This window comes from Epinephelus fuscoguttatus, linkage group LG2 (assembly GCF_011397635.1).
Source record: "Epinephelus fuscoguttatus linkage group LG2, E.fuscoguttatus.final_Chr_v1".
NCBI classification, from domain to species: domain Eukaryota; kingdom Metazoa; phylum Chordata; class Actinopteri; order Perciformes; family Serranidae; genus Epinephelus; species Epinephelus fuscoguttatus.
In genome coordinates this window covers 24,484,196-24,506,449 of record NC_064753.1, presented here as the reverse complement: position 1 = coordinate 24,506,449, position 22,254 = coordinate 24,484,196, and the positions used below count along the sequence as shown (strand labels likewise).

Sequence of the window (22,254 nt, the reverse complement as noted above, 5' to 3'; positions counted from 1 at the left end):
ACAGACAAGCCTGGGGGGGGGGGGGGTAGAAGCACCTGCTCCCCCCCCTCCTCTCCGTCACGCCTCCAGTCCACAGGGCTGACCCCGCATTGTCCCCCCAATAGGATAAAGAATGTCCTGTCCATCCCCGACCAGGATGGAGAGAGTCACTTCCTGTTCATTAAAAATATCCACAAATCTGTGACTTACTTACATCTGCAAGTCCAATATGACATTACAAGGAAACAAAAATAAATAACCATCATCCAGTATTCTAAAGGAACAATTACATCCAGATATGTTTTGATAAACTGTGCCTAATTACTGGGTTGCCTTTCACATGCAATGACAATCAAAATCACATTTAATTTGAACTGCAATGATCTGAACAGTAACTTTACAGTCACTGAGGTGATTATATTAATGAATTAATTGATCAATAAACACTTTCTGCATAATCCACGCAAAAAAGCAAACTATGACTGTTTTAACACACCTATGGTCACTCCTTAAAGACACCACAGAAAACAGTGTATCCTAAATGGTGTTTACACTAAACTTACTGTACCTCATGGTATTCCTCCAATAACACAACCAAAACAATAACAGTAGATCACTTATGATAGTAGTGTCTCCAAAAGCATGTGACAAGCCACTATAGGTCATGTGATTTAGTAATTCATACCAATAAATATCTACAATCTGGATGAAATTTAAACTTTAACCACAGCTTGCAATAACCAACAGATATTAAGGGATAAGACCCCTTTGTTTTGCTACTTCCTAATACTGCATGACCATACAGTGTACAGTAGGTTACTAATAAAAAGGAGAGAGTAATTCCACCGAGTGTCCACAAGGGGACAGCCACCCACCAAAAGCACACACCAGCCAACAACCTCTACCCCTGTCTGGCTTATCAATGGTTTTACTGTGGATTAGATACCAGCGACTGCACAGGCTGTAAAATCAAAGCCACACTTGTAAGGGGTGTTGCTCCCAGAGCCAAGGATGAAAATAAGGATTAAGCAGGTGATGACTGGGGAGGAAGTGGGATGAGGGCCTTTTTTTTTTTAACGCTGTGCTGTAAATTGCTAATTGCTGAGATGCATTGGATCAAATGCAACATGATTATGAGTTATGTGTCTCATGCTGCAGCCTACATCTCCATCCTGCGCAGATGGGAAACACTACCCGACCAACAGCGTCCCCCTTTAGGCAGCATGACCCTCTGTTTTGTGTGTGTGTGAAGATGCATTTGTACAGTGCGTGATAATGCCTGCATGTCTTGTCTTTCATCCAAGTGATAGTGTATCCCTCACCTCTACTTGACCTGTGAGAGAGGCAACGAAAGAGAGGCAGGTAGACACTGTATCCTGACTAACGACGCCGCGCAGACCTCAGCCTTTGATCTGCCTGCTGTCTGCACACATGCTACCCCCAGGACAGCTCTCTAGACACCAAGGCAGCCCCCTTCTGTTCAATTAGTCAAATAATCACTCATTTTGGTATTAAAATGCCTTGGTTAACTAATAATTTTTTAGCCAATTAGTCATTTTCTGTGGTCTTTCTTTTTTATATCCTGATCACTAATGAGCTATTAGTCTTTAGTCATTTCTGATGGTTAGGCATTGGTATTAAGTCATTAAAAGAAAATGATAGTCACATCTCCAGCATCATAATAATAGTCATAAATATGTTTTGGTCTTTAATAAGCACCAGATTGCTCAGCATGACTGCATCCATCTGAAAAAACATATTTTTCTTCCAGTTAAATCAACTTGTGAATTTGTCAAAGAAATGCTGTCACTATTAGTCGCCTAATATGTTTTTTAATAAGAGCATCCCTATTAAAGTCACACACGTAGGCTCATTATTATGTGCTATGTAAAGATGAACGAGCTAAAGAAATACATGATTGTGTATCAACACGTATGCTCACAAATGCCGCACTCCCTGTGGCCACTTTGCAAATACCAACAACGATGTAATCAACGTTAGACCTAAAGAGTCTGCAAAAAGCTTAGAAGTGCTTAACCCATTTAAAAACTCCACAGAGTGTATGTTTTCGTTGCATACTTTCCAAAACACACATTTGCACTGTGAATCTCCCACAACGAGTCTTTGCCTAATTACTATTCCTCTTCCCAGCCGCAGGTGCACTTCTGTTCAACTCTGGGAAGCTGCAGGGTATTCCTTCCCTCCTCCTGTCCTCTTTCACCAGCCCTGCTTTACCTCCTCCACCTTCTTTCATTTGATACTAAACGGCCCCCCGTTCCCACCATCCCACCATCCCTCATTGATTTGACTACTTGCCATTTCATATCCTTGTTCCTAACATTGCCTCCTCCCCCGCCTCCTTATCTCTGCAGCCTTTACCTCCCTATGCATCACCTCTCCTTCTCTCTAGCCCCCCATCTTTCCTTCTGTCTCTCTCTCCCTCTCTCTCTCTCTCTCAGCAGCGGACCTGGCCTTAGGCATCGTTAGCTTAATTTAATAAAGGGGCTTAAGCTTTTGAGAGGCTTTTGAAGGATCTGACTGCTGTTACATTCATTACAATCTATCAGCCGCTAGAGACACAGCCTTGTTGCATGGCTGAGAGAGGGAGAGAGAGAGACTGTGTGTGTGTGTGTGTGTGTGTGTGTGTGTGTGTGTGTGTGTGTGTGTGTGTGTGTGTGTGTGTGTGTGTGTGTGTGTGTGTGTGTGAGAGAGAGCGGAGATGGTAATAAAAATGGTTCTAATTATTAGAACTATGATGGAATCACACACCTTGTGAACTCACAACTGACTCCAGATCTACCTGGCAAAATGCTGTAGTGTAGGGTTGGTTGTACAGCTGATGGGAATGTCTGTATCATTCATATGTGTGTGTCAGGATATACATCTTCTGCACACCAGTATGCATACTGACGGTGGAGAGGGGCGCCTGGTGGATGAATTGCCCCGCACTGTGAAAGCATGCACGCTTTCCTCCCCCTCGGCATCTAAAAAGAATGGCTCTTTCACCTCCTTTTTGAACTCCCTCGCTCCTCTCAAAGACAAACGGCACAAACTCCCCCCACCTCCTGCCTCGCCTCCATTATGTGGACGACAAGTGGCAGCGCTTTTAGCCTTCGCCATAGGGAGACACACTCAGTGAGGATGGGTTAGAAAAGACTTCAGCCCCCCTCGCAGACATCCTGCCTGGGCCCCCTTTTACTCAGAGCCTACTACCCAAGAATATCCTCGGCTTTGCCTCCCAACACCTCAGCAAAACAACAATCCAAGGAAGCACAAAAATGCAGAAAAAAACCTATAGGCTTTGTGTATGTCTGTGCGTGCACGAGCAGATGTGTACACGTGCTTGTGTGAGTGAGGGCTGGAGGGCATATGCTATACCTCTGGGGTGTGTGTTCCACTTTCTTCCCAGACAGATATTAAATTAAGGCGATAGAGGTAATTAACATGCAGATCAGATGCCACACGGAAGACAGAAGAGGGGCTTCGCAAAGTGACAGGTAAAGCAAAGACAGAGGGAGAGAGGAATGGATGAAAAGACAGAGGAAGTAAAGGGAGAAATAACAAGGAGGAGTGATGCCCTGCGCTGTCATTTACCTCACTGACTGACCTGCTGTCATCATTGTGTTGCCACACAGCTGTGCACAGCTGTCCAACACACATGAATAATGATGTCAGTATACATATCAGTTAATCGGATAATTATTGTCTTGATGATTTTTTTTTCTGTAAAATGACTGTAAAAAAGTTGCCAATATTTTTTTAACAAATCAATTAATTGACAAGTTCTTTCAGCTCCAAATGCAATATAGTGAAAAACTTTTTTTTTTTAATATTTTATTTTAAGTTTTCGAATTTAGCATGAACATCACAACCTATTCCCTCCAAAAAAATTCCAATATCAAGACACATCTCACAAAAACAGTGAGCCAAAAAAAAAAATCTACTTTGTCCAGACATGAGTCCACAGTTGATAAAGGTAATGTTTCTACATACTCCCAATGAAAGGCTGCTAAATCTTTAAAAAGTCATCATATCTGTTTTTCAGGACATACATGTAGGTGATCTTCTCTAGAGGCATACAAATCATCATTTTGATATAGAGAGGGGGGGATGTGGCTTCCAAGTTAATGCAATACACTTCCTGGACACAGTAAGAGCTTGATCAATACATTTCCTGGAGCTTCGATTTAGTTTCAAATTTTTAACATTTCCTCGAAGAAAAAGTCCTGGATGTAATGGAATTGGTGTGTCCATACTAAACTAAGATTTGAGTCAATTCTTTAACCCTAACCCATTGTTATAAAATCCAAAATATCAAGATAGCACAACATCTTTATACAAGTGGTGGTACAACAGGAAAGTTGACTTATTTATCATTTAATTAGGAACAAATGTTCAGTCCAGGGTGTCTACAGGTATCAGACACACACATTTGATGCTTTTTAAGACCTTATCAAGATATCATTTAATCCAATTTAAGACTGATATTTGGATAATTTAACTTTTTCTTATTGAAGCATTGCAGGTAAGTATAAAGGTAAGCAGTATATATGTGGTCCTGTGCAGAGGTAGATTTGTGTATGAGCTGGGTTGGTTTACATTTTGCCAACAGGTAATTGCATGTGTAAGCTAAAAAGACAGTGTTAGGTTCAGTGGTCAGTTTAAATATATGTAACATCTGAAATGTGGACACTTCACATTATGGGCTTGACTCACTCTGACAAAAAGAAATTAAAAGATGGATAAATTAAATTAGACAAGAAAAGTCTGTTACAATTATGACCTCACAAATTCAAGTTTAAAACTGTTTAATCATTTTTAAAGCCTACTATTTATAAAATTGAATTTCAGACATTTTCTGACTTTTTAAAGAACTGCAGACACCCTGCTACAATCTAATGCAATTTAATTTAATTTGCTTTATTTATTTATTTTTTTATTTAACCAGGAAGCCCCATTGAGACTGAAAATACCTTTAACAAGAGAGACCTGGCCAAGGTAGCAGCCAATCAAAACACATTAAAAATGCAACAAATACAATATATAACACAAAAATCCACAATAAAACAACATCTATTCAAACGTAGTGGCCTCTTAAGAAAAACAAGCACATGTCTCTGTCACCACATTCTTTATGATGCCCTTAAATTCATCAGTGGATATAAGTGTTCATACAATGCTCCTGCAACAAATCTGATCTCGGTGAAGCTTAAAAAAAAACTGTTCCTCATTTTCTGTGATAAGCATGAAATCATCAACTAAACCCAGTATGTATTAGTAAAAATACATTTTTCTCAAGCACCACCGACTTGAAATGTTAAACTAACTTAAACAGTCCTGTCAGTGGTACAGACCAAGCATTTTCTTTGCGTGCCTTACCCTTTAACCCAGACCCCAGCCTCACAGCCAAACACCAGCAGATACCCTCTGACTGACAGCTACACAGGACCAATCACAAGACACTTACATATCCTTCAGCCAATTAGAAACACAGGGGACAGGCTGTCTTCGGGCCTGTGTGTGCTAGGGTAGACTTTGAGGAGATTAAACGAGGGTTGAAGAGTAATCTCTTTCATATTTACTTTACGCAGCTCTAAATATGCTGCTTATCTGCCCCTGCTCTTATTTACATACATGCATATGCATCGCCATATGGTGGAGCTTCAAAGCCTTGCTGTAGAAACAGGTCAAAGGTCGCAAAACAGCACAAAAAACTAACACTGAGGGGAAAACGGAGACGAGTGGAGGAGACACGGGTTAAAACAGGGAGTAGGTCTGTGGATTGAGCATGCTTGGCTGTGTTCCCTCCTCGCTATCCTCCTACTATCCAAGTGCCTGTGTATGTGTGTGTGAGCAACAGGGGAGTGTGGTGAGGCCTATTAACAGACGTAGAGGTAATAGGCAGGGGGAGCCAGGATGTGTCTGAGCCACTGACCTGCCCATTAGCTCTCTCCACTCCGCTAAGCCCTCACATCGATCACCCAGCCACACATCATTGATCTGGAAAACCAGGCACGAGCGCACTACTTAGACATACCCTCCGTCTCTCACGCCTCTCAGTGTTACCCTGTATGTGTGTGAGGGGGAGAAAGAAGAGAGTGAGGGTGTGTGTGATTGTGTGTGTGTGTGTGTGTGTGTGTGTGTGTGAGGGGGGATGGTAAACGTGTGTGTTTGTTTTATCTTTATGAATGTTTGACAGGCCCCTGGGTCTGAGTGGACACACGCATCCACAGACACCCTTCATTACACGTACAAAAGGGCCGAGGCATTTAAAAGCCCGCTGTTATATCATTCCTCCCATTATTCAAATATATTCCACCTTCCCACCTCTCTGCTGTGACATAATTAACAATGTACACTCCTCTATTAGCCGCACTGGCGGCAGCTAATTGTTAGCTGTCAGTGTGAATGTTCTGAGCACATAAGACACCCTTAACCCTCTCTGCACTTTGCCCATGCACATACACACAAACATAGACAAGCACAAATTAGACATGTACTCATACACACTTCTACACTTCTACCTCAGTTTCTAATTTTATACTTTGCTCTAACCTGCATTGACTGCGGCAGCGGTTAGTTACGAGTTGAATCTTAATAGAGAATATCTCAGCTGCTAATTAGATCAAATTGTCCCCTCCTTACTCTCATTGTAGAGATGAAGCCCCACTGTCTGTTCCCCTCAATACGGCAGCGGAGAGAGGCACCAGAATAACTCTTTGACAAAGAAAGAGAGAAAGATGAAGAGAGAGGGAGGGAGACACAATGGGAGGTTACAGAAATTACTATTTTACTGTCTTGCTCACAGCAGAAAAAGGAAGAATAAAGCGAGGGGAAAGGGTGCAGAGAGAGGGAGGGACAAAGGATGCAAATAGAGCGTGGGGAACGGAAGGAGATGGGACCGGTACAGATGGTGACATGTGGATGCACGTCAGTCGGCAGCAGATGCGCCTGTACGTTTCACTAAGGAACGGAGGAAAAAATAAACCTGCGAGATGGAGGAGGCACACAGCAAAGAGTTGTTTTTACATATACAAACACTCATAAGCACCTGTAAATTTGTGCAAACACATTCTAACACGCAGCGCGGCAACCACTGGTGCTATAGTGCCATGCGTTGCAATACAACAGTCTGACAGCAAACAAAGCAATTAAACAGATGAAGCAGCTCTAAGCTGAAAATACCTTACTGTAAACAAGGACTTCGATGTCACTGAGTTTGAGAGTAGGCTGTGATATCGCTTGTTCTCAGTGTTTCTGGAGTTAAACTTAGCATAGTGTATGAGAGAGATCCCATGACGAAGAAGAGGAGAATGATGTATCTCTCTGTGACTTGTGTATCACTCTTTCAAATCAGAACATAACCCATTAAAGCCCTGGATCTTTTCCATTATCCCCGCCCTCTCACACACACTCACTCCCCTATCCTCTCACCCACCCACCCCACACACATACCCTCAAACAGATGGCACGGGGACGATGATAGCCAAACCAATTATTTATCTAATTATGACTTACCACTTAACAGCGTAATCTCCCCCCGCAATTGTAAGGTATTAAAATACGGGGTGATTAAGGGGGTTATGCAAATCTAAACAAAATCATTAAGCTTGCACTGGCTTTAACAGGGATAAACCAGCGTGCCCACTCGACGGGTCCGCACTCCTAACACACACACGCACCGATATGTTGAAAGTGTCTCTGGTTTGTCCAGTAGACATGTCGACAAATGCATAACATCATGCAGAGAGTGATGCATGTACAGGATATACAGAGAGAGGGAGGGAGGGAGGAAGACGTAGCAGCCGCCAGTGTGAGTTCAAGCTCATGCTAATAGGGTAATTGCATTGATTTCCATTTAGCTGCGCTCTCTGATGTTATTTACAGCGTTTAGCCCAACAAACAAGGCCTTTCTCTCTTCTCCCAGCTTGCTTTTAACTAGCCGTGACACGCTGTCAACCCCTTTTCCTCTACCCTCTGCCCCCCTTCACCCTTTTCACAACTGCCAAAACAGCCAAATACATTATTAGGCCATTAATAGCAGTCACGCTCACACATCCCTCCATCCCAGCCCAACCCCACCCCCCCTTCCCTCCTGATTCACTCCAGTATTGCAGTCCCTCCCTCCCTCCATCCATCCTCTCCTCTCAGGCCTGTTGGCACGGGCACTGAGCTGCTTTGAAGTGGTCTTGTTTATTCAACCAGACTGCAATGTGGTTGTGTGTGGTGGAGTGAGGGGTGGGAGGGCTTTGTTTAGGTGGACCACATGTCAAGGCCTTACAACAAGTGTTAAGGCCAAATTATGCTTTTCATTCAAGGTGCTCCTCCTTAAAAAGTTGGGTTAATGTGGGATACATGAGCAATGATGGCAAAAACGGACAGTTAGGGCTGCTTTGTAGGAAGTCGATGATGAAGAACAACAAGTGTGCCTCTCTTTTAATTTTGTGATCTAACAATGTACCTTATGCAAAGCCTGTCTGTCAACAAAATAAGAGAATGTAAACATTTCTTCAGGTATACAACTCGCTATCTGATTTTGCATGAAACTTCCATCCCCTCTCGTAGCACTGCTATGACAGTCAACAGGTTAAATCCAATCAGCCCTCAGAAGTCTGCCTCCTCTCACCTCTTTGTCTCACAAGTCTCACAACAAAAGACTTTATGAGAAGAAGAGAGCACGAGAAAGAGTGTGACACGATTAGCATGCAGCAGACAGAGCGCTGCATTAGTGCTATATTAATGCGGTGGTCACGTCCGGGACACAGACAGACTGCATTAAGCTCATCATCACTCCTCTGCACACATCAAGGACTCTGCCGAGATCTGCAACATTACAGCGTTAGTTAAAGAGCAACAGGAGATGTGTAGATCTCAATGTGTGTGTGTTAGGTGCACACTGTATCTCTGTCACGCTTTGGTGCATGTAGGTGAACATGGGGACAGGGTGTGAGGTCGCTCCTTAATGATGTGCACAGTGTACGTAGGAGTGTTTCGTACGTTTAAGGCGAACATATGTGGTCTGTGAGCTATGTTTGTGAACAGCGTCCTCACATATGACTCATTTCATTCTCATCCAAGGGCTGCGTGGGTGGTATAGTGGCTTGGTATTAACACCACAGACACACTAGTGTCTGCAAGTGTGCATGTTATACATACATATGAGTGTAACATATGCCATTTGGGTTTAGCCAAAGTGCTCTGCAGTACCATCAGTGCCCATTCGTTTTAGCATCACCGCTCCGTCCTGTAAATGTGGCTACGTTAGCACCACGCTGTACACAGAGCTCCAAGGTTAATGCATCTGCATTCATGAAAAGGTTGTCATTTTCACAAAGGCAGGGAGAGAGCAAGGAGAGTGTCAAGGATCATTCACTGAATACGTTGCTCAAGTGGTTTAAGGGTTTCTTTCTGACACAGCCTTTTCTCGGTACTAACATTGAGAAAAACAGAGAAGTTTCTACAAGCTTGTGGTGGCGCATCCAGCTCCCTGTGAATGCAGCCATCTTTAAAATCTGCCAGCTCTCCTCCTCCTGCCTGTGAGATATCTTGGCTGATAAAAAGGTCTACAGTACAAAAAAAAGCAATGGTGATGTAATTGGCCTGTTTTTTTTTTGTTTTTTGTTTTTTTTTACAAAGACACATTGTGACATCATCATGTCCCACTGCTGCAAAGCCAGATATGACAGTGTTTTTACAAGAAAAACAGGTGTGGTCTCTCTGAATCGCTGCAAATGAAAGTAAAGATTAGGACACTTTACACACTAGGTAAAGGTATGTTTTCCACACTCTCCTTCCATCCATCACTTTCTTTCTCCCTGGGGGTTCAAACAGCAATAGCAAGCGCCCCACTGTAAGACGATAAGGGAGGCTAAGGCGCTTCTATCCCCGCAGAACACACACACTCGGAGGGATAAGCTATGGACTAGTCCGGATCCTTGAAACACACAAACATGAAGAAGCAGACGTTACAAAGCAGAAGCTCTCATCTCACCGCAAAGCAAGCAGGGGAAGGAGGGAGGAAAGATGAGGAGTGAATGAAAGGATTTAGTCTTCATCTGCGGATGAACATGCCATCTCCTCCTCCCTGTTAGCACAGATTCCCCTGCTTCCCTTTACCTCTTTTTGCCAATTCAGCCCTCTTTTCAGTCGGCCTGCCCTTAAGCACCCCCTGTCTTTGGACAACTGGGTTACTGAGTGTTTGGTAACACTCTTTACATTCCAAAGCAACATAAGCTATGGCTATGAACATTAGAAACACATTCCTTAAGCCAAGCACACGCTTCACACTCCTCCGACACACTTTCCCCGCATGCAGATGGTGTGTGTTTAAAGCCAGCAGGGCAAGTCCGTGCACGTCGGTGTGCACGTGTATCTGCGATGCGCGTGTGAACGTACGAGTGTGCTCGTCTGTGTACGCCGGTGCTCGAGGTCTCACCTGGGGGATGAGAAATTAACACAAGCAAATTTTACTGCGTTCATTTTCATTTTGCTGGTAACAAGACCATCTGCTAACCATCCTGCACCACACGGGAAGAAAAAAAAAAAGAGAGAAGTGGGCTACGCCGCAATCACTCCCACAGTCCATTTCTCTCTCCTCACCCCCCTCCACCCCTCTCTCTCCAACACGGTGAGGGGCAGAGATAACACCTCAAGGCCATGATGTTGCTGCCAGCCTTTAAACCTCTCCGTCTCCCTCTGCCTTGCTCTCTGTGGTTTTCGTGATGAAAGAGGGGAGGCAGATCAGAGGAAAACATGGCAGCCAAAAGACTTGTATCCACAGCCAAGGCTAAAACCAGAGCACGGAGTCACTGCCCTTCACCATTCACCTACAGCATGGACTTGTGGACACCCAGCTTTACGCACACACACATCCAAACACATGCACACATAACACCCCTACATATATACAAACTATGAAATACTATATGGTTGCCTCGGCACACAGAGGAACTGATCTGTTTGAGTGTGCATGTGTAAGTCTGTGTTAGGATACAGATGGGCTCCAGTGGGCCGTTACAAACCCTCTCTGACAGCGGCTTAACGAGGGCACTGGCCTTTGGCTCCTGCATCTGTGTTGGTGTAGAGCAGCCAAAACACACAAACACACCGATTAATAAAAGCTTAAACGTGCTTTAAATGCATATCTACGCGCACACATTCAGCTCCGTATGTTATATATTTTCAGTGAACACAATCCCACATCTGTTATAATGACACAAATTATCTCCTTGCTTCCCACCACATGTAGGAAGACTCTGCACTTTTCAGTAAAACACTTGGATTTGTTCGCAGCAAATAATGACACAGGCAATGAGAGAGGGGGTGAGAGGAATTCACTGATCTAATTAGCAGCTAGTTAGCAAGACAACAACTGAGTCCAATTAGGGAGTGTGTTGTAGTGTAGGGAAGAGTTTAAATGCTATCCTGATTATCGAGGCTGTTTATTTGCTCTCCACCAGGAGACACACTCGGTGCATCTGACTGCTAGATTTAGACAAGCAGAATGAGAATGGAAAGTGTTTGTTTTAGACTGAGGGCGAGTTAAATGTTGAGTGTGAGTGTGTTTGTGTGTGTTAGAGGTTTGGGTGTTAGGGAATGAGCGAGCATGTGTGCTTGCATGTATCCACCTGTGTGCATTTACGTGTGTGTCTCCACTGGAAGAGGGCACGCAGTTGTCTGATACGCTTAGACTCCTCATTAATATCCAAAATCTTCAGAGGCCGGTTCCAGCAGCCCCAAACTCTGCTTCGCTGCCACATACCACAAACACACCCCATCTCTCTCCCTCTCTTTGCCTCCTCCCTTGCTTTTGGCAGAGTCTCCCCCTGCCGGCAGGTGCACGCTCCGGTGGCAGCCAAAGTGCCAACCTGCCCTCCATATGCCCGCCTCCGCAGTGCCAGCTTACTCCTGCCACTCCCCACCAGGATTCAGCTGGCCGGCCCTCCCCAAATCTGTTCCCACTCCCCGCCACCCGTCCTCCCCCACACTCATCAGTATCCATCCCGAGCCTTTATTCTCCCACACACGCACCCCTAACCTCATCCCTCTCGTGCCAGCTCTCCCTCTTGTCTTGCACAAAGCAGCGAAGCACTTTCGGCAGCCCGCTCACATCCACTTGTCTTATCTTCCCGTGTGCTTCATCCTCCCCCCTTAGCCCCTTTCTCACCTTACACTCTGCATTCCTCTGACCTTCATGTGCTGTTCTCCGCCCTCCTAAGCATCCCCCAGTTGTCCGGCTCTTTTCTCAGACCTCCCTTGACATGATGCCGAGAGACCGGAGCAGACACTCACAGGGCCAGGAGCCAGGCCACATCAATCAGCACTGGGGTGTAGGACGTCAGATCGATGCATCATCTTTCAACTGGTTGCATTCTGGGATTTATAGGGAAACCCACTCCTGGGCCAGTGGTGCAGAGCATGTTTTACCGCTAGCAAATTACTCTCGTCTCCACTGGGCTCAGGGCATCAACAAATAGTGTGAGTGTGTGAGAGAAAGTGTGTTTATGTGTGTCCACTCACTTAGAGCCGCTGATGTAACCTTGTCCGACCTCTCAGCTCGTACAGTTTTCCCTAAGGGTGTGAAACCACCCCTATCGAGGCTACACTCTGACACCAAGCAGCCAAATAAACACAAGCAAACACACAAACACAGTGCCCATAGGGCGGGATGTGAGAGAGGACGAGATATATCACCAACTACTCTGCCCCCTTTTTGGTTTTGCTTTTTTTGAGGGGGTTTTCAGAAAAGAGGAGACAGGCATCATTTCTCGAGCGCACATTGTACACGCAAATGGACAAACACAGTGTGTGAGATTTATACTCAGCTATAGTCACCGTGCTATTTGTTTTGTGGTCGCTGTAAGGCTTCCATAAACACAGAGTGATGGAGCGGTAATCCCGTGCCCTCTCCTCATTACTCCTCCTCCTGAGGAAGTCATCTGACCGGCCCGAAGCCATCTATTCAGGTCACAGCCATCATCTATCATCCATCATCGAGTCTCTCCCTGTCTCTCCATCTCACACTCACTCACTCGCGCACAAATCCAGTGTGTGACACTAATTTTAATAGGATGCTTTAGACCCAGTCACTGATCACTCGCCCCATGCCAAACCACTGTCTGAGAACAACAGACAGTGAAGGGGAGAGTAAGTGAGTGAGTGAGCTAAGACATGGACAGGGGGAGGGGGGGATAAAGAGAGAGAAAGACAGGAAGGAAAAGAAGAGTGAGAATGAGAGACCTTGCCTCAAGTCATTTCCAGTATTTAACAGGATGTGATGAGCTCTCGCCATTCTCTTAATCTGTCTCCCATGATTCATTTCCATTTCCTGTGTGCCGAGAGGCTGGCAGCTCGGCACCAATCAGCCACACAAACAAGCACACACACAACAAGCAAAGCAAAAACCTCTGCAAATAAAGTAGAAGATGGAGGTTATTCACTCATTACACCAGCTGTGTAAGATAACTGAGAACCACTGACCTGGTGAGCCTCTCGCACCAATTCCACCTCCTGCTGTCACCCCGAGGTCACTGGCCACTCATCCTTAACCCCTCACACACTGAGTAGAGAGAAGCATGGTGACACAGGTATTTACAACCTTGTCTATAAACACTGTAGCACTCTGCCTCGACACTCTCTGGACCCTGGAGACTGGCCATGGGAGAGGGAAGAGAGGGGGACCCACCAGGCCCAGAGGAAGGCTATTGAGCACAACAGAAAACTAGTGCTCATCTAAGAGGTAGGGGAAATACACAAGCTTCAGCTATAACATCACAAACTGCACGTAGAGACAGTAGCTGCATGTTTATATAAGAAAGACAAACGCTTAACACATTGAACAAAGAGGAGGAGAGGGGATTGAACACAGGCAAATTGCACTTTCTTTATTCCTTGTCTTAAGCAAAGGGGTTGCTTTGATGGCTAAGCTCTGAAATCCCATCGACTAATGATTGGAAAGCTGCCAGCTTAAAAGGCCGCCCCCATCCACTACAAAAAAATCGTACACAAAAATACACACACACACACTCTACAGAGATCCAGAGGAGGAAAAAGTGCTGTTTCCAAATCCCTATTACCCTCTCTCTGGGTGGTACAGTTCTCTGTTTTCCACTCCTCTTCCTCATAAATCTTTGCCTCACACACTCCTAATTACCCCGGGAAGTGAGGGAGGATTACCCTGCTTCTCTCTTTAACCTCATCTACCTCCTTTTTTGTGCTTGTTTCTCTACCCGCCGTGCGTTTATGGTGCCGTTAAAAGGGCAGGGAACATTTGAGATCAATGGCATTTGCCAGTTTATAAGTGTGTGTATCGCTGCTAGTGAGCGTGCGTAAGTGTGCATGTTTATTAAAACTTGTAAGTGTGAGAACCTGATTGCTCAGCTGAACATTGACGCCTGCTGGTGTAGTCAGCAGGTGCTCTGCCAGGGAGGAAGTGGACGAAATGTAACTGAACCTGTGCTGCCCTGCAGAAGAAAGTCATCTGGCAACAGATATCCCTGTCTGTCTGTCTGTCTGTCTGTCTGTCTTTCTATATATGTGTGTGAGCGTGAAGGTATGAACATTAACATACCTATCTGCAACATATTTGCTTTTATAGGCTTCGCAAATGCAGATTTCTTTGGTTCCTCCCTGTAACTCAGAGGTATATAGTAATCTCAAACAGCTATCCGTGCACCTTATGTTTGTGTATTTCATTATGATAAATGAATGACAATACAGCCGCAGCGTGTCTGGAGCAATAGTCTGATCAGCCAGCACACATCAAGTTGAGCACAACTCTAACCTTTAGAAACCAAGAGTCAGGTCCAACATGGTGTCATGGTACACACTGAGTGAACAATCCTGTAGTCTCTGTATCACAGGCCAAAATCAATATAAAGTTCTCTCTTGAAATAGATCATATAAACTCTCTCTTCATACCTTCTGTATATCCTCACTTCAATTTTGTTTCTCATTCTCTCGAATACACAAGAACAATGACTCAGTTTATACAAATCATTGCTTCCTCTGAGCATCCTTAATGTTGCATTACTGTATTATAACAAATCAATGACACAAACCACCTCACAGAGTGCTGCATTGCCTCCATGCTCTCCACACCCATTCTTAATGCAGTCTGGTATTCTGGCGGTCAGCTGGTGGGAAGTTTACAAACCAGTCACCACTCTGCTCTCTAATGTTAAACCGCTGCTCATCTGAGTGCTCATAAGTGAAAAATAATACTGACTCCGTGAACATGTGTCAACCTGTGATGTGTATCCGTGTGTGTGTGCGTGTGTGAACCCAGCACCATCAGATGCAGGCAGGGTTTAATTAGAATTCTCTGTAGTCTAATTTGATTAGTGGAGGCAAAGGAAGATGAAGGCAATTAGAGCTCAACTATTTCTGCTGCTGGAATAATGTTTCAGGAGAGAGGTGACAACATAGACACACACGAGCACACGCACACACACGCGCTCAACCGCAAAATACAAGTCAGCCCACATGATCATTGCTCGCACATTCCAAATGGGGTTCACGTAAGTTCACGGCGACTTAACGCAAAAGAGCAGAGGTGAGTGTCCGTCATGATAGCCGAGTGTTTGACAAGCACTCCGAGTGTGAGACACAAGACCTGCCAACTGATATGCCTGCACATACACAGCTGTGAAGACACAGTTTCCCACCCAACTGCTGCCTCTGTATGTGTGTATATGTGTGTGTGCGTTGGCCACAGCCGCAGAGGAGCAGAACAAACAAACCCACATGCAACACAATGCACTACACAAACAGCATTGCGTCTCCCTGGTGCCAAACTGACAAGACTACTAGAGGGAACAGAAAGGGAGGAAGAGTGCTGACTGCAGTCCATAAATCATAGTTGTATGCTACTGTGATACCAGCAAAGCCCCCATTACCCCCTGCACCTGTTAGCTCACCCAATGTCTGTCGAATAGTGTGTCACTGTGAGTTATTATGTATGTGTGTATGTATTTGTGTGTGTGTGTTCCAATGCAGGATGGAGGACAACCAAATGTCCTGATGAAGCTGAAAAATTCACTTTTTATGACTTTATTTAAAGGAATAGCTCAATATTTAATGCGATGCTTTGCTTTCTCTCTGGGAGTTAGATGAGAAGATTGTTAACACTCACATCTATGAGTTAATTAAAAGAATAGTTCAGTGTTTGTATGGATCAGACAAAAAATATAAAACATGTTAATTAATGTTCTTTAGCATACAGCTCTGATCGGGCCCTTCATGAACCCACACAATTTCTGTCCAAGCAGGACCCAAGCCTGAACCACAGCAGCAGTTTTGGGCCTGATTAAAAATCTGAATTTCTGCTTTAGAAAATATAAACTATAGCCTATTATAATTCATATATTACGATATTTATTTTTTTTAATATTAAAGCATGATCAAACTAGTCGCAGCACTTCTCCTTCATTTTCGTATTTCAATAGTCTGTCATGCACGACAGGTTTGGCAGAGCGGGCTGCTCCCCTTGATGCCTCCAGTGTGCAACCAAGTCGCCTTGCAGCCTCTCTCTCGTTTCCATCCCTCCCACATGTGCATCATCTCCCCACTTATCCACTGTATTGCTCTGTTGTTCCATCACTTATCCTCTCTCAGTCGCATCCCCTCTCTTTCTCTCTTTTTCCCTCTTGATTCAGTCCATCAAAACTTTTGCCATTTAATGCATGAGAACTGCCAGTTTCATTTAAAAAACAAACAAACAACAAACAGTAAATTGGTGAGAACCTGACCCGGTTCAAGCCCAGGGAAATAATGAGAAATTCCAGACCGACCCTGGTGGCTCAGGAAGGGCCCAGTCAGGCTCCAGCAGAGTATCAGAGCTCTACTTCAGAGCTGCTGGCAGGGGGGTTATTGTTTGGACAGAGCTAGGTTAGCCTTTTACCCCTGCTTCCAGTCTTTATGCTAAGCTAAGCTAATTGCCTGCTGCCTCTAGCTTCATATTTAGCATGCAGATATGAAAGTGGTCTCGACGTTCTCATCTGACTCTCAGCATGAAAGCAAATATACATATTTCCCAAAATGAATTATTCCTCGGAGCACAGAGCTGGAGTCAGGAGCTGTTTAGCTTACCTTAGCACAAGCATTAGAGGCGGGGGGAGATGCTAAAATACTCCTTTCAGTGATGAAGTTTGAATAATGATTTGTGTATATAGGATGTGTGGTCAGTTACGGTTCTCACATGTATAGACATACAAAAATGTGCCCATGTGTATTTCTGGAACTCCCCTAACACTGTTGCTGGTGGTGGCTCATATCCAGAGAGGAGCCGAGGCCACAGGTGTGCAGGGTCACAGTTTAACAGCCCTGTGTTTATGAGCAGGCTAACGGGGCAGCCGGTGAAATGCGCCACCGCCGACCTTTACGGTCATGACCGGGGCAGTGCCACCTGCGGACTGGCGTGGAACAGATGCCACACCGAGAATGGGTCAGAGCTTTTATTGCAAGGGCAGAGTGAGGGAGAGAGAGTGGGAGAGGGAAAAGGGTGAGGGAGCCGGTAGTCCATCATTGTGACTGCTTTACTGCCGCTACTGCCATCTAATGACAGAGCTGTCAGAGCACATGGAGTGGGAGGGATGGAGGGATGGAAGGGCCGAGGAGCAGAGGAGGGGTAACGCAGATAAATGGATACAATGATAGAGTGAACTTGGGGGATAAAAGCACAGAGGGAGGAGGAGAAAGATGGTGAGACCAGTGACACATGAGTAGATGCTGGTATAAAGAGAGTAATAGATGCAGCGGGGAGATTTGTAGGAATTGATCGGAGGAGATGGCTTCAGCGAGGAACGGAGAGGAGGAAGGAGAAGGAAAGATACCGTGGTTAATTGGATATAATGATTACACCACTGCACAGATAATCTTCTGACACAGTATAGACTCCTCTGCTGTTTTTTATCAATGAGTGCTCTCCCTTGGCTAAGGTTACCAGCATGTGATGGCTCCGCACACACATGAAGCTGATGCACAATATGCACATTTACCAAAAAAAAAGCTCTCCTCACACACTCAGCACTCTTCTTTGGTCCTAAACAAGTGCTCAGTAATCACCAGTGATTAGACTTCACTCTGATCAAGGGCTCAACACCCAGCATTTCTCATGCACATATTGACTACCCTGGCGCGTGTGTGTGTGTGTGTGTGTGTGTGTGTGTGTGTGTGTGTGTGTGTGTGTGTGTGTGTGTGCGCGTGTGCTGAAAGGCTTTTTGTCCATGTCGCTGTGTTCTCTAGGAATTGATTTTCAGAGAGAGCCAGAGAGACGGGAAGAGAGAAGACCACAGCAATCAGACTGGTTCAGGCCTGGATTTGTTTAAGTGTTATTCTCGCTTCGCTCTCAGTATAAGGTAAAGTCAGTTACATATTCATATTAATCTGTTGCGTATACAGTCCTGCCTTGACTGGTTACAAATTGGTTGCCTGAATAAATCTGTCTACTGCAAGCGATTTTGAGCAAAGGGAAACACTGGTGAGCAACACCTGATGCTCTAACTGCACCAAAACCTCATCTGCGGCTCATCTTGACAAAACTACAGCCCCTCTTGGTCTTTGACCTCACTTCCCCTCTCTACTGCTCGTCTCTGTGGTTTCAGCATCACCTATTGTTTTTCTTTTTGTTGTTGCCTCTTTCACTCTCTTGTTCTCTGCATCTCTGTCTGTCCATCCCACTTTCTCTCCTCTTCTTCCTCTTTCTTGCTGCTTTACCCCCGGGCTGTAAGTGCAGACAGTTTTGGGGGAAAACAACAACCACAGAGAGCAATCCCGTAGATCTGAGCAGTCAGCTTTAACACACACAGGCATGAATACAAGCCCACACACACACACACACACGCACGCACGCATAGCAGAAAGATATGCAGACAAATGTGCGCACGCATCACAAACAAAACACACACAGTACAAGAGGTTTAAACAAGATTTGATCTCTCTGAAATCACCTTGGAGAATAAAGGAGGGAGGTATGGAGGAGGATGAATAGAAGGAGGAAGGATACAGACCAGTGTGGGAAGGAGGGAGGGACAGATAGCGAGAAGAATAAAAACTGGAGGAGTGTAAAAGTGAGGAGGAGGCATATGGAGAAGGAGTGACCATGCTCCATTTTGAAGTGGTTGCTCCCTGGCTCTTCTCCACCTCGGCTGTGATGTTAATGCAACCCAAGTTCAAGTGCTTCTCCTCTCCTCCTTTATCTCCACCTCCCTCGCTGTTATTCTCTCTTAATCCATTTCTTTCTCCACTTTCTCTGCTCTCTCACCATCACACACACACACATACACACACACACCACACACACCCCAACTCGTTCCTCTTTATTTAACCCAACCTTTTTTGTTGTCAAATAATCACGGAGAACTAGCATGTGTCTGACATGGTCTCCAAGGCAACGGCGGTTAAGACGGGAAGGCAGGCAGGGGCTCATTCAGTGGCTGAATGAAAGAAGGGGGAAGAGAAGAAGCAACCCACAGTGCTGGACACACACACACACACACACACACACACACAGGCAGACACACACACACACAAGATAAGACAGAGAGAGAGAGAAAGGGAGACGGACGGACACACACACACACACACACACACACACACACACACACACACACACACACACACACACACACACACCTTACTAGCTTTGGCCAATGTCACAACCAAGACCCTCTCTATGTGTCTCCAATCTTTGTAGCTCTCCTGCTGTGGGCTAGGTTGGTGTAGGAGGTTTAGAGGTCAAAAAGGGGCGACACATACACATGCACACACATACACATAGTGAGGAGAAGGGAGGAAAGGTACCATTAGACAAACATGGGAAGGGGAAGAGGATCAGAAGGATGAGGAGGAAGATGAAGGCGATGGCCGGGTGGTGGAGGGTGTCAAGGAATCAGAGAGGTAACGGCCTGAGGAGACAGAGGAGGAAGCTGAGGAGGTCCCTCTCTCCTCTTATCTCGCTTCATCCTTTCTATTTCCTCTCTAATTTCCTTTGCGTATTACTCCCTCTCTTTCTCCTTATTTGATCAAACCCTCACCTTGACTGTGGTCAGGAGCTCTGGCACACGGAGCAAAGTACTGCACTGAGTCATTCCTCCCTCTCTGTGACCCCCTCACACACACACACACACACACACACACACACACACACACACACACACACCTCTCTGCGTGTGTTTCTTTCTGTCTTTATTCCTGACACAGACACAGCAGGTGCTCTGTGGCCTTTACCGGCAGATCTCCATTTCAAAACCCTCCTTCTGAGCCAGAGAGGTAGGCATGCGAGACACAGAAGACATAGTGAAGATATGCTTAAGAAAAAGTACAGAAGAGAATTTTAATGCTTATTTGGTTTGTGGTGATAACCTAATATGTGGTAGTCCTATAGATGTGGTGACACTGCGATGAGAATTCGTTTAGCAGGGAGAAGTTATATCTTTTATTTCATTGTGCTGTACCGTACCCTTTACCCTTACAGAGGTTATTTGATACACTATCTGTGTATCTTGGTTTTCCTTGCATTAGTTGTTATATCACTTGCAAGACTTGCAAAAACACAATAATGACCAGTATCTGCTACTACGCTATGACTATTAATCTTGGGGTGCCTTGTGTTTCTAGGATCCCTGCAGTGTAAGAATGTGCATGAAACATAAAGTAAAGTATGTAGACAAAATATGGTTATTATTGCATTTGGCCAATGTAGCTTTGAAAGAAAAATATTAATTGAAGTGCATAAAAGCAACATACTGTATGCCTGTGTTGTAGGCTTCAACAAAACTATAAGAGAAGACAAATATTTCTAAAAAGAAATAAAGAAAGATTGGGCTTGGTAAAAGGCAGTTGAAAAGAATTTTAAAAAATCCAAAAATAATGTTAAGTGATGGTGGACAGGTGATGTTTGAGTTGCAGCTGGCAGGTGAAGAGGTGTATTGCAACAGGCCACTGTACTGAAATACGAGGGACAAAACCAAATTGGTGCTGGTTATAGTCTAACTGCACACTCTACCTGCTGACTAAAGCACATAAATAATGTATCACGATTAAGTGTCAGTGAAGTATACCCTCTTCTGCTGACAACAGTCACACAATGATGAAAACTCACATTAAAGGAACACTTCACCCCCCAAATGACCATTTGTATATCAATCCTTGATCCCATGTTACACTGAATTTGTACAAAAACATGTTTTTCTCACATAAACAGGTGCAGATGAGTCGTGCATCTGCACTGGTTATGCAGCAGTGTTTTAAATGTGGTTTTTGAGAAAAATGTGTTTGGGAAGTACCAAGCATACAACTGGATAGATGAGACGAGTTGTGTGAGAGGTTGTCAACGGATGTTTTGCTATAGTTTCACTGCTCTGTAACACAATCCCCTCTCATTAATTCATCAAGATTCTTCACCGTGGACGTATGTAAGAAAAAACTAAATTGTCTTCCAGAATTCAACATAACATGGGGTGTGTAGCTGATATAGAAATTATCAGTTTGGAGGTTAAGTATTCTTTTAACCAGAGGACCAGCTCCTTTGCACAGATTTAGATTAAACAATCAAAAAGATTACGTAAACTGCAAGTGAAACAGTCACTGCATTCATTGCACACAGCATAGTGCATATATTTTTGTGTACACAGGTGTAAGTGCACAGTGTGCTTGTTAAACAACCACAAGCAGGGAAACATTAATACATGTATGAACAAAAATTCCGGATTCCGGAATACACACAAATAAAAGCAATATGGTAGAGTGAGCCCAATAACGACGCACAGAGAGGAAAATATTGCCGTCTTAAGTTCCCTTCTCTTTGATTCCCCCCCTCCTACCACAGCCTGTCATTCTCTCTCCCTCTCTCACTGCCCTCTCTTGGCTGTCCTCTCCACAATCAGTGCCCAGTGAGCCGTGAGACGCACTTAAGCGCCGACCGGCGGTAACCTCACGCCGCCCTAGTACTCACTCTTTTTCACACACACAGGCGCACACACACAAAACCACAAACATGCATGTGTGCATGCATGCGTGCACAGTCACCGGCACTGACACAAAGACACACAAATACACGCACAGACAGATACGAACAGACAAATCACACATACAAAACCACAAATTTGCTTCTCTCCTCTGCTCGCCGTGTGGTCGCGTTGAATAAAACACACGCTGCCACTTAGTGTCCTGTTTACCTGCTGACTTCCATGCTGATAAAGGGCTGAGAGCTTAGCGAAACAGAGTGAGAGCTGCTGTCACACAGCATTACCAGCCTTGGATCTCAGGTTCCAACCT

General features: G+C 44.8%; 1 protein-coding gene across 2 annotated transcripts in view; it reads right to left on the bottom strand.

The window, feature by feature from the left end:
* The window catches only part of gse1b (Gse1 coiled-coil protein b), a 188,610-nt gene that overhangs the window by 42,780 nt on the left and 123,576 nt on the right, over positions 1–22,254 (bottom strand). The window lies entirely within an intron of this gene.